This window comes from Orbicella franksi, chromosome 13 (assembly GCF_964199315.1).
Source record: "Orbicella franksi chromosome 13, jaOrbFran1.1, whole genome shotgun sequence".
Lineage (NCBI taxonomy): Eukaryota > Metazoa > Cnidaria > Anthozoa > Scleractinia > Merulinidae > Orbicella > Orbicella franksi.
Window position 1 is genome coordinate 21,235,513 of NC_138157.1, and position 13,099 is coordinate 21,248,611.

Here is a 13,099-nt window from a genome sequence, read left to right on the forward strand (position 1 = left end):
TATTGAAACCTAAATATTGCTGCAGAGTTCGTAGTAAGTGATCCGGGCGTGTAGTCAATATCAGCATCCATTGACAAGTTTCACTGTGAAAAGCGAGGAGACTACAATTAATTTGGTCAACAGACCAAAAAGATATTACTCTGTGACGATTTTACAATTATAATGCTTCTTGTTTACCACTGGAATGAGAAGATACGTTTGAAATGAAACTAAATCTTTTCTCTTCAATGTTATCAGGGTTTTCGCTTTTTCACATTAATAGCTATAGCCAGCACGAATTGCAGTAGGAGAAAAAGGAAATTGTTTTCGTTCATGATAACTTTAGTGAGGTATATGAAGTCTTGGGCGTTTCATTGTATTAAACACAAGGACTTCGGTAACTGAAAAATAAAGACTGACGTGTATGTTGCCGGTTTGTGGTTTTTAGTCCGGTTTGGAGCGGAGTGTGACAGTTAGATACATACATTGGGTTGTTTTAGAGTGCATAATGTTCAGTGTAATGGTGGCTAGTTATGAACGAGATGAGTCTTGAGTTTTGAAGCAGTTCATGAGTTAGTAGTATGCAAATGGCACAAGATATTTTTATTTTTAGTTACAAAGGGTAACTTGATACTTTTGTTTTTTCACAAGGAGTAAATTCAATTAGAGCTGACAAATCATCACCACTTGTTCTCATGAAATGTTTGAACAAACAGAACAAGATATTGCTATTTTTAGTTACAAATGGTAACTTAACACTTGTTTTTGAGTTATTTTTTTGTCAAAAAAAATACCTCTTAGTCGGCGCGTTGGGTATGTTATGGACAGGTCAATGGATGAATGAGTGAGTGAGAGATGTATGTATGTCACACCAATCAGATTGGATCTACTATAAACCGCCAATCAAATTTCTTGTTGTAAAAGTAAATGGTATGTGAGAAGATTTGATCCCGATAGAGTTCAGAACGGCCATATTTATTCCTCTATAAAAGAGGAGGAAGTATTCATATATTGGGTTCACTTCGACAATTTCTGTGGGTTAGGCTGAGGATTTTAGTTATGAACGAGATGAGCCTTGAGGTTTGAAACAGTTCGTGAGTTAGTAGTATGCAAATGTAACGAGATATTTTCATTTTTAGTTACAAAGGTAACTTGATACTTTTGTTTTTCACAAGGAGTAAATTCAATTAGAGGTCACGAATCATCGCTGCTAGTTCTTACGACATGTTTTAGTGGAGACGAGACTATTTAGATTTGAAACAGTTCTAACATTTACAATAATAAGTGTAGGTAACGATTGTTTTGCTCTTGTTGCATGCAAATATAACAAGATATTTTCATTTTTAGTTACAAAGTGTAATTTGACACTCTTGTTTTTCACATGGGAGTAAATTCAATTAGAGGTGACGAATCGTCATCACTCTTTCCCACGAGATGTTTGCTATCTTTAGTTACAAATGGTAACTTAATACTTTTGGTTTTTTATATGGGAGTAAATTCAAATAGAGCTGACAAGTTATTGGCTATTGTTTCCAGGATATTAAACAAAAAAGAAGCTTTCATTTCTGGACGGTTTTTACGTCTCTGCAGTAGCAGTTTAATAGTTTTATTTGATGACATTCATTTCAGTCCGATATTTTTAAAGGTAAAAATTATGAAAACTGTTCAAATGTTCTTCGAAGACTGCGTGGCACCAAGTTAAAGTGCAATTTGTCAGTGTTTCTGCCAGAGCGTGCCATTGCGGGAATCCCGCGTTACAATCAGAGATGGCTCCCAGAAAAACGAAAAAAAGGGCCAATTTGGTCCTTTCCATTTACAAGACTGCAGACTTAACACAGGCATAATATTTTAAAAGTCATCCGGGGCTCGAAATTGTGATCGATACGGTCGCCAATGTAACTAACATTTCATTATTGGCGACCAAGAATTCTGGTTTAGTCGCCATAATACGGCATAATGGAGACTACATTTCTCTGTGTTGACGATCAATAACGGTTATTTTGTCACACATTATGACCATCTAGAAAATCATATTGAAAGATCTTTACTTGTAAAACATTCAGCGTAAGAAAAGTCAATCCGTGCTTTTGCTTTGCTGTATTGATTCTCTCATATCGGAAAACTTCCAAATGGCTGATCGTGTTTGAAATCGCCCTATAATGCATTGCAAACCCTTGATCATTGACTACGTCATGTTTGCCTAAGGATTGTTCTCTTGTAATGCACGGATCCTTCACACTAGTATCTGTTTCAAAAGAAATTTTATTGAGTAGAAACACTTCAAAAAGCACTTACCATAAATTTTATCATAGATCCTAATAAACTGCTTAATTTTCCTTGGTACCCGATGCATTTTTTCATTCTGTAGCTTTCAATTTATTGGCCCCTTTCCTAAAACATAGGCACGCAAGGCGTGCAAGAGTTATTTTTTTTGTGAACTATAAGTCTCGGAGATAGGCACATTCATGGAACTGTTTACAGTAATGATTTGGTTGATTTGACAAGTTTTTTTGGTTGCGATGTACAGCAAGAAAGAAACTGGGAGTTTATGATGTACATAAGATGTTACATCGGTAATGGTAAGATAACTAAATAGTAAGCCATAAAATGTTTGACTGAACAAACTACAGTAATCTGACACGTCTCCAGATTAATGTAGATACCATCTTATTTTCTAACAGGCAATTTTATTCGTTCTTTGATACAACCCACACTGTGATTGGTCTGACACGCGCACATGCATGACTCCCTCACTCACCGATCACGTAGCCCTTCCCCCCGGGGGGGGGGAACTCCCTTATATGGGCTATATAGGTCTGTGCGGCCCCGAAGGGTATGGTTTTTCAGCCGTTTTGGTCATAAATAGGGTATCGATTTTAGCTGATTTTGGCCATTTTGGTCATAAATAGGGTACGGTTTTTGCACTCTAGCCTTGATATGGGTATGCTTTAAGGAGAAGCCACTTTTTCATCATTATCGAAAAGAAAATCAACAAAAGCCCTTCACAAATTTATACGTTTACGGTAATTTAACATTGGTTTGAACTAGGGAGCTAATTATAACGCAGTTCTGAAACAGGGTTTTGATTTGAGGGTCAGGTCGTAAATAGGGTTTCGAATTTTTGGTCAGGTCATAAATAGGGTAAGGAATATCGCAGATTTTGGTCATAAATAGGGTAAAGGTTTTGGGAAGCGGGCCGCACACCCCCAACCAATTTTTCTGGGAGTACCCCCTCGGGAGCCCTTCCAGCCCCCAAGAGGAATTTTTGCTCAAAAATACTCAAGTTAAGAGAACTTTTCGCATTTTATACGAGTAGTAAGTTTACTCTTTTTACACAACACAACGCAACAACACTACTTCACCGAAAATTTAAAGAAAGAGAAAAAGACCTCTCTGACACGTTGAAAGTCTGATTTAATTAAATTGCACTTTAACTTGGTGCCACACAGTCTTCAAAGAACATTTGAACAGTTTTCATACTTTTTACCTTTAAAAATATCGGACTGAAAAGAATGTCATAAAATGCTCATCAAATAAAAATATTAAACTGCTACTGCAGAGACGTAAAAACACTCTAGAAAGGAAAGCTTCTTTTTTGTTTAATATCCTGGGAACAATAGCCGATAACTTGTAAGCTCTAATTGAATTTACTCCCATATGAAAAACAAAAGTGTCGAGTTACCATTTGTAACTAAAAATAGCAAACATCTCGTGGGAACAAGTGGCGACGATTCGTCAGCTCTAATTGAATTTACTACCTTGTGAAAAACAAGAGTGTCAAATTACCCATTGTAACTAAAAAATAAAAATATCTCGTCATATTTGCATGCAATAAGAACAAAACAATCGTTACCTGCACTTACTATTGTAAACGTTAGAGCTGCTTCAAATCTGAATAGTCTCGTCTCCTCTAAAACATGTCCTAAGAACTAAAAGCGACGATTCGTGACCTCTAATTGAATTAACTCCTTGTGAAAAACAAAAGTATCAAGTTACCCTTTGTAATTAAAAATAAAAATATCTCGTGCCATTTGCCTACTACTATGAACTGCTTCAAAACTCAAGACTCATCTCGTTCATAACTAGCCACCATTTCACTGAAAATTATGCACTCTAAAACAGCCCAATGTACGTATGTAACCGTCACACTCTCCTCCAAACCGGACTAAAAATCACAAACCGACAACATACACGTCACTCTTTATTTTTCAATTACCAAAGTCCTTGTGTTTACACTTACCTTGTGTTTCTCACGTACCATTTACCTTTACAACAAGAAATTTGATTGGCTGTTCATAGTAGATCCAATCTGATTGGTGTGACATACATACATCTCTCACTCACTCACTCACTCACTCACTCACTCACTCACTCACTCACTCACCCATTGACCCGTCCATAACATACCCGACGCGCCGACTAAGAGGTATTTTTTTTTACAAAAAAATAACTCAAAAATTGGCCCCTAAAAAAGATCTTCAGGGGCCACTTTGGCCCTCAAGTAAAATTTTCTGACTGAAACACTGATTTAATTAAATCAGACTTTCAACGTGTCAGAGAAGTTTTTTCTCATTCTTTCTATTTTCGGTGAAGTTGTGTTGTGTTGTGTAAAAAGGGTAAACTTACGACTCGTATAAAATGCGAAAAAGTCTCTTAATTAAGTGGAGTATTGTTGAGCAAAAACTCCTCTTGGGAGTTGAAAGGGTTATGTGATCGGTGAGTGAGAGAGTTATGCATGTGCGCTTGTCACATCAATCACAGTGCGGGTTGTATTAAAGAACGAATCAAATTGCCTGTTAGAAAATAAAATGGTATCTACATTAATCTGGAGAGATGTCAGATTACTGTAGTTTGTTCAGTGAAACATATTATAGCTTACTATTTAGCTATCTTACCAGACCGATTTGGAGGGACATCATAAATTCCCAGTTTCTTTCTTGCTGTACATCGCAACCAAACAAAACTTGTCAAATTAACCAAATCATTACTGTAAACAAATCCATGAATGCTCCTATCTCCGACACTTCACAAAAAATTAACTCTTGCACGCCTTGCGTGCCTATGTTTTTCAATTGAGTATCCGCGGGATAACCAAAACCAAAGTAATCACTCTAGCCAATCACAAAGGACACAGACGATAACAGTGAAACAATCAAAACTCGAAGCAGTTACAAGTTGCTAACATAAAGCGCGGGAAAACGTGTGCCTTTCGATCACTTTTGGTTTTACTTCTGATTGGATGAAAAAGTGACACGATTATTTTAAGCCAATCATGTCGTGAGTGAGTGAGTGAGTGAGTTAGTGAGAGATGTATGTATGTCACACCAATCAGATTGGACCTACTATGAACAGCCAATCAAATTTCTTGTTGTAAAGGTAATTGGTATGTGAGAAACACAAAGTATGTATAAACACAAGGACTTTGGTAATTGAAAAATAAAGAGTGACGTGTATGTTGCCGGTTTGTGATATTTAGTCCGGTTTGGAGGGGAGTGTGACAGTTACATACGTACATTGGGTTGTTTTAGAGTGCATAATGTTCAGTTGTGTTGTGTTGTGTTGTGTTGTGTTGTGTTGTGTTGTGTTGTGTTGTGTTGTGTTGTGTTGTGTTGTGTTGTGTTGTGTTGTGTTGTGTTGTGTTGTATGAAAAGGTAAACTTACGACTCGTATAAAATGCGCAAAAGTCTCTAAATTAACTTGAATATTTTTGAGCAAAAATTCCTCGTGGGGGTTGCGTTCGCTTCCCGGCGAAACAGCTTTACGAATTAAAAACCTCATCGTTACAATAGGCGATATGGATACTCTTTTGCAGCAAAAACTAATTTATATTTGAGAATAAATTTAATCGATGTAAACTAAAATAACGTAATGTTGTTAGTAATTTTTCACCGCTGAATTTTTGAACAATGTCGATGATTCTTATGGAGTTCTTCATTTACATTGCAGGACGAAAGAAGTTAATCGTGCGGCAAAGAAGCTGTACAGACAACAAAGCAACCTTCGGCGAATGAAGTTCCATCCGCGTTAGATGTTGAGTCAATAAAGTTAGAGTTTAAGCAGTCTTTTGGCGAGAAACTGATAACTGCGCTAGCTTTTAATTCCCTTTAAATGAGCTTTTAGAGCGAAGAAGAAAATAAGTCTTTTCGCGTGATAAAAGGCCGAGACTTTGAAAGAAGTCTTTTGGCGGGAAAAATAACGGTACATTTAAAGGGAAGTTTTGGCGGGAAAAAAGGCCGAGATTTTGATTGGAGTCTTGTATTGAGTCAAAAATAAACGAAGTCTTTTGGCGGCAAAAATAACTGCGCTTTTGAAGAGAACTTTTCGAGCGAAAAAAATAAGTCTTTTGGCGGGAAAAAAGGCTGTGATTTTGAATGGAGTCTAGCATTGAGTCAAATATAAACCAAGTCTTTTGGCGGAAAAAATCTGTGCGGTAGCAGCAGATTTCTCCCAGCAAAAGGTAGTATTTATTATGACTTTATACTAGACCGCGTTTAATTTTGCAGAAATTTTCTCGGCGTCGACAACCTTACATATTCAAAAAATAGTAAAAGAGATAGCCTACATTCTGACTAGTTTCCAGGCCCCTTTCAAAAGCGCAGATTTTTTTGTCTCTTTCTCTCGCAAATAAAGCAAGACACATTTATTGATTGCAAATGTTTGTTTATTTCAGCTGTCAAATTCAAGTAACATACTACAATGTCGCAATCGTTAATTAACTATATTTCTAAGTGTAATTAAGGTTTGAAACAAAATAAAACAGAAATAATAACAGAGGTGAAAATTTGCTATTGAAAATATGAATAGTAAGACTGACTCTTTTAAAAAATAATCTTAAGTGTTTAGGATCTTTAGTTTGAATGATAAATAATATCAGGAGCCATAATCGGGGACGGAGACCGTAAGTCTTGGGATCCGCGCGCACCTATGATATGGGACAATTTTTCTATTTTTAGAACAAATTGCGCCATCCTGACGTCATATATCCGCGCAGATCCACGCACATGTCGGGGGCTCTCGCGTGGATGTTGTCACGTTGCCTGATCAAATGGTGAGAGTTGAGAGACCTTGAGAGATTATGTTGCGTAATTTTTCACAGCGATGGCAGGGAATATAAGGCAGGGAATACGAACCAGGGGGCTTATATGTAGTTTTATGCTCTGAGCTAACGGAAAAGGTGGGTTTTTCAGGGTCGAAAACAAGACGTCAATCTCCCGCTGGGAATGAATAATAAGATCTGCTCGCGCTAGTTGTAAGTTTACGCGTATGTTTCTGCGTTTGCTCTCACTTAAGAATATAGCAAGAAAACTCTCTACTCTGGTATCGAGTTAATTTGTGAGTTTCTCAGACAATGGTTAATCATAACCAAAACCTGTTTTGATGGTTTCTTATTGTTTCTGCTTGTTTGGTGAGTTTGCAAAAGTTTTTGAAAGGAAAGTATGAAGCGTACAATTAGCTCATTTGCATAGTGCAGCTCGTGCACTTTCAAGTCCGAGTCGGTGTTTTCAATTGTCAACAAATCTTGACAAAGATTTCTTTCGTTATCTTATGTGCTGAGATGCTGCAACAAATTTCACGAACGCAAAAAAGGCTACTAACATCATGTATGTTTCTTCAACATAAACATAGTGAAGTTTTATACTGCGAAAATGAAAATAGACAAGGAGTTTTGATAACTCAATCAACAAAATCGAAATCGTTATTCGAAGTTGAGTAAAGAAAGCGTCATCGTAACTTTGCTGATTATTTCTGCTTTATTCCCATATTTTCAGCCTAGCTTTTAATATGTTCTCAAACATTTATCAATCTTAAACATATTCAAAAACTATAGAGTTATTGTTTGAGTTCGATGTACCCTTTCACACGAAAGTGCGGTGGAAGTACAATTTGTCATGTTTACTGACTGTACAAAACACGCATCGGTGGGCGCTCTCATTCATCGACAACAGAGAATTTAGTGAATTTTTATACGAATAAAACTGAGCAGTATCTACGGACGTAAAGTTATTGGGCCTTGATAAAACATCAAGCGTTGCTTTCAATTCAGGTGAAACTCAAACTAGCAATTATTTTGTTTTCCTTTTCAGTCGCGATAGACTGGCAAATTTCTCGCAAGCGTGTGGCAAGAGGAGTAGGAAACCATGAATTCCTGCAGCTCTCCTATATTTAAGTATATCCAGCTAGTTTTTTTGCTGTGTAATGGAAAAGCTGTTAATCTTCAACATATGTGAAATTTAAAGTGGAGTAATGTACAGTTCATGTAAAAGAAGCATCCGTCGGAACACAACTTGGACAGCGATATATATCTAAGCTTAAAGCGGAACATACCTAAATTCGACACTGTCTTACTTCACTCAAACTGGAGCAGCTTAGGACGAAAATACTTAAGCAAAATTCCAACAGACGTAAGCGCGTTGAGTTGTGGGCCAAAAACATGAAAAATTTCGGGAATGTCGGACGCCATTTCCCCCGCGCGACATCCGCAAAAATCCTCGCAGCATGTACGCGCGTGCGCCGCAGGCGATGGCGCAATTTGTTCTAAAAATAGAATTATTGTCCCATATCATGGGGACAACCCCAATACTAGAAATGGCGCGCGCTTACGGTCTCCGTCCCCGATTATGGCTCCTGGCACGGACTTTATAATTTCACAGGAAGATTAGGTCGACATATCCACCTGAGGCCGCCATTTTTTTCCTTACCGATGTGCGCTCATATAGACCGGAAATGACCTTTTTTCCTGGGAAAAGAAGCCTTAAAATAGACCGGTCTGTAAAAATACCGCGACATAGGCTTAGTATAGGAGTTGCAGGCTCCTAGTGATGGGCTTCTGACCAAAGTTGACTCTGGGGTCCAAACATGACTCAAACTGTCAGAGTCAAGGGCCCAAAATAAAAAAAAAATTATTGAGTGGCCATTTGGCGACTAAGTGATAAAAATCAAGTAGAAATTTTATTCAGAAAAGAACTCAATGCATAAAATCTGTAAAGAAAAAATTTCCAAGACTTTTTTGGCCGCTAATTTTGTGTACGTAGCTAATGTAATGTCAGTGAAGAATTCATGCATTACAAGAGACACAGTCGGTAGGCATACATGACGTACTCAATGCTCAAGGGTTTGCAATGCATTATAGGGCGATTTCAAACACGTTCAGCCATTTGCAAGTTTTTCAATGTCTGGAACCATTACAGCAAAGCAACAAGATAGATTGCTTTCTTTTCTTATGTTGAATGTTATAGAGGCAAATATCTTTCACGATGTAGTTCTGGAAGGACTTAATGTCTCAGAAAATAACCGTTATTGATCGTCAACACAGAGAAACGTAGTCGCCATTAAGATAGCATGCACTGTGAATGCAGATGTATTTTGGGCTGTCGACTAAACCAAAATTTTTGGCCGCAAAAAATGAAGTTTTAACCGCATTGGTGAGCGTACTGGTCGCAATTTCGAGCCTTTTAACAATGTATCTAACCAAATTTTATGGATGAACTATAACTTGGTGTTGATGAAATGTTCGGACATCATGTCCGATCATAATGTGAAATGAGAATTATACTAGGGCCGCGAAGCGGCCTGAAGTTATAATTCAAATTATATGAACAGATGAAGTGAGAAATATATGAGATAACAAAAGGTAGGAATTTCCCAGTTAGTGCTTCAAACCACTTTTTAACGCCATCAGAAGGGCGAACCCTCCTAAAGAAACAATAAAAGGGGCCTGGGTATACCTACAAGGCCCTGGGACCTAGATCTCGTGGTCCCATGATGCTTCGGTGGCTTTTGACGCCATGGAATAGACAGGCAAAAGAGAGACTCCATAGGAGGGAGGGAAGAAGGGTGGAAAGCTCATATATTTCTCACTTCATCTGTTCATATAATTTGAATTATAACTTCAGGCCGCTTCGCGGCCCTAGTATAATTCTCATTATATTTCACAGACTCCGTTCGAAATATATGAGATAACAAATGGTAGTCTTTAACGCTGCTACTAAGAGCAATAAAACAGCCATGGTTCCACATAACAAAACATTTAAATTATGTATATATATTATATATATAAATCAAAACTCAACAGGAGAATAGCTGAGTTTACAAGTAGATCTACTTTGAGGATAAGAACCCAGTAGCAAAGTCTGAAGTAAACAAGGGTTTATAGTAAAATGTTCTGAAAATTGAAGCAGAAGAGCAGTCTGTCATTGACATGATAGTCGACAGCGGGACAAATACATTGACAGCTGCTGTCGTAGATGCACCACGCATAGAGTGAGCTTTAAAAACGTGACTGTCTATTCCTGCTGCACTCATAAAGGTTCGTAGCTAACGCCCCAACGATGTAGAAGTGACCGGTTTGTGAGGGCGTTTAAATGAAATAAACAACTTATCGCGAGGATAAGACGGGATAACGGGTCGAACGTTCCTGGATGATTTTAGATATTGTCTAAGACAATCTATGGGACAGAGCTTCTTGTCTTGGTCAAAGTGGGCAAAAAATGCTTCCGCTGGTTTATCTGCACTGCCAGTTTTTCTAGGGACGGTGAGTTTGAGAAAACACTCCTTCTGGAAGGACGCTGCAATGTCTGAGATCCAGGGAAGCAAAGGCGGAAATCCGTTCAGGACAGGTTAATGCAAACAGGGTGACTAACTTCATTGAGATAGTTTTACGTGATAGGGTGCTGTTTTTCCCCAAATAAATCATGTATTTAATCATAACATCAGCATTCCAAGTATGGGAATACCTGGGCTTTGGAGGACGTTTATTGGGAGCTCCTTTAAGGAACCTAGTAACGCAAGGATGCTGACCCATTGAAAAAATCGTCTATCTTTGGATGAGTTGACGAAATAGCAGAACGAAGGACGGTAAGTGATCGGTATGCTAAGCCTTCGTTAAAGAGTTCTTTTAAGAAAATTAGTGAAAATCTAGTGATACGACGAGGTGGAGGTACGAGTAGCTGCAATGAGTAGATCGGCAACGTTTGTTGGAATGCCCTCAGCTTGGAAACGTTAGTAGAGATGTGAGACACGGCCAAGTGAAGGCGAGGATACATTGGATGAACTCGGTTCAGGTCGGTCGGGTCTGTTAAGAGGGTTGGACCGTTCGGTAGCAACACTGGCTGAGATATAGAAGTCTCAGCAGAATCAGCCACCAGGGCTGGGCTTGCCAAACTGGGGCAACGAGAATTAGTTCCGTTTGGTCGCTTGTTACCTTCGTCAGGGTTTTGAATATCAGATTGAAGTTGGGTGGGGGTGGGGGGGGGGGGGCGCATAGCCCTGTAGAGGAGCCCAGTTTATCGTAAAGGCTTTGTATAGGTGGCTCCAGGGTCGGGTCTCCAACTGATGTAATCCGGGAGTTGGTTGGTTAGACGACTCGCAAGCAGATCCGTCTGACAATTCAGCAGAAAAGGCTGAATGATTGTTGAGACCAACTTCCACTTGCTCATGTCCTTCAATTCTTTGGACTCCTTGTCCGCTGAGACGTTGTCTCTTCCTGGGATGTGAGAAGCTATCAAAAGGATGTCTCTTTCCTGACACCAATCCCACATCTCTAAGATCAGAGTCATAAGTTGGCATGGGGGAACGTGTACCCCCTTTGTTGCTGTTGATGTAAGCGATGGCGGTAGTGTTGTCTAGCCAGAAAGATACGGTTACGTGAGACTTACCTTTGAGACAGGTTTTTCGGTAAGGCCAAAACAAGGACACCTTTACCTCTAGATAATTGATTTATTGGAGAGACTCTTTTGTGACCATCCTTTTGCACTCCAACCTTTCTTGGATGCGTCAGTTGTGATCATATCCGGCGAAGGAAGGTGCACGGGATTGCCATTTGCATTGAGGGTGTGTTTCAACCACTAAGCACATTCTACTTTGGCACTCGGTGAGAGGGCAATCAAAGCGTCGTAAGACTCCTGGTTCATTTGTAGGCCTCTTATCAGATCTGACTGCAAGTGACAAAGTGTAGTGGAGCTCGCCAAATGGCTGGTCTCGAGGACTCTAACAGGCCTATTAAACTTGCTAGGTTTCGCAATTTGATACTTTGAACAACGAGTAGCCGACGACAACAGTCTAATTTTTTGTTGGCCTTTTCTGCCGGTAGTGATATCATCATGCACATTGAGTCGATTTGGAAACCCGGGAAGGTTATCACTTGTGTTGGAATCAGCAATGATTTCTTGAGGTTTATTTCAAAACCTAGGGACTGAAGGAGAGTCACTACCAGCTGAGTATTTTTCACAGCTATCTCCATTGCGGCAGCCAAAAGAAGAAAGTCGTCCAGGTAAATAAGGACTCGAATGGTCTTCCTCCTCAGGAATGCCGCAACAGGTTTTAGAACTTTCGTACAAATTCTGGGGGCCGAATGGAAGAGCTTTGAACTGGTAACATGTTCCCTTCCAAAGGAAGCGAAGGAACTTTCGGCAAGACTCGTGAACAGGCACAGAAAGGTAAGCATCTTTAAAATCTGTATATGTTTGTATAAAATCTCTGGTATAAGCAACGTCTTTAGGTAACTGAGGTTTTCCATCTGGAAATGCTCGTTTACAATGAACTTGTTTAAAGAACGTATCACCGGAGGCAAAGATCCTCCCTTTCTGAATACAAGAACCAGGCGGCTGTTAAAAACTGTCTCTGGTAAAAGGGGTCTTATGTATGGCCCCTTTTTGCAATAACTCTTCGCTTCCTGGGATATTAGGAATGCCTCCTGACCCGATGTTTGGATAAATGGTGGAGACTTATGAAAAGGAGTTTTGAGAAACTTATATTGTAAACTGAAACAATTGGGAGAATCTGCGGGTCCCATGTTAGGGTTCTCCAAGACACTATGCACTCTGGGAGTCTGGCTGACGTCCCTTCTGGGCAGGGGGACGAAAAAGCCTGTTTCTTGAACGAGGCCCTTAGTAATTTGACTGAGATTTAGAAGGGTTGGAATACCCAGTGGATTGATGCTTGTTAAAGGTGTCTCCTCGATGTCTGCTTTGAGACTGGGACTATTACTTCATCTAGAAAAGGATTTCCCTGTAGTCTGTGCCAAATTTTTTGTGAGACCCCTTGACAATTCGGCCTGTTTTGAGGCCAAGGAGGGGAAATCATCTCTAAATAGCCATGATTTTGCATTAGGCAGAGGTAGTTC

At 39.2% G+C, this 13,099-nt stretch overlaps 1 pseudogene; it reads right to left on the bottom strand.

The window, feature by feature from the left end:
• Positions 1 to 7,723: 7,723 nt before the first annotated feature.
• Positions 7,724 to 12,019, bottom strand: LOC145465936 (uncharacterized; annotated as a pseudogene).
• Positions 12,020 to 13,099: the final 1,080 nt, after the last annotated feature.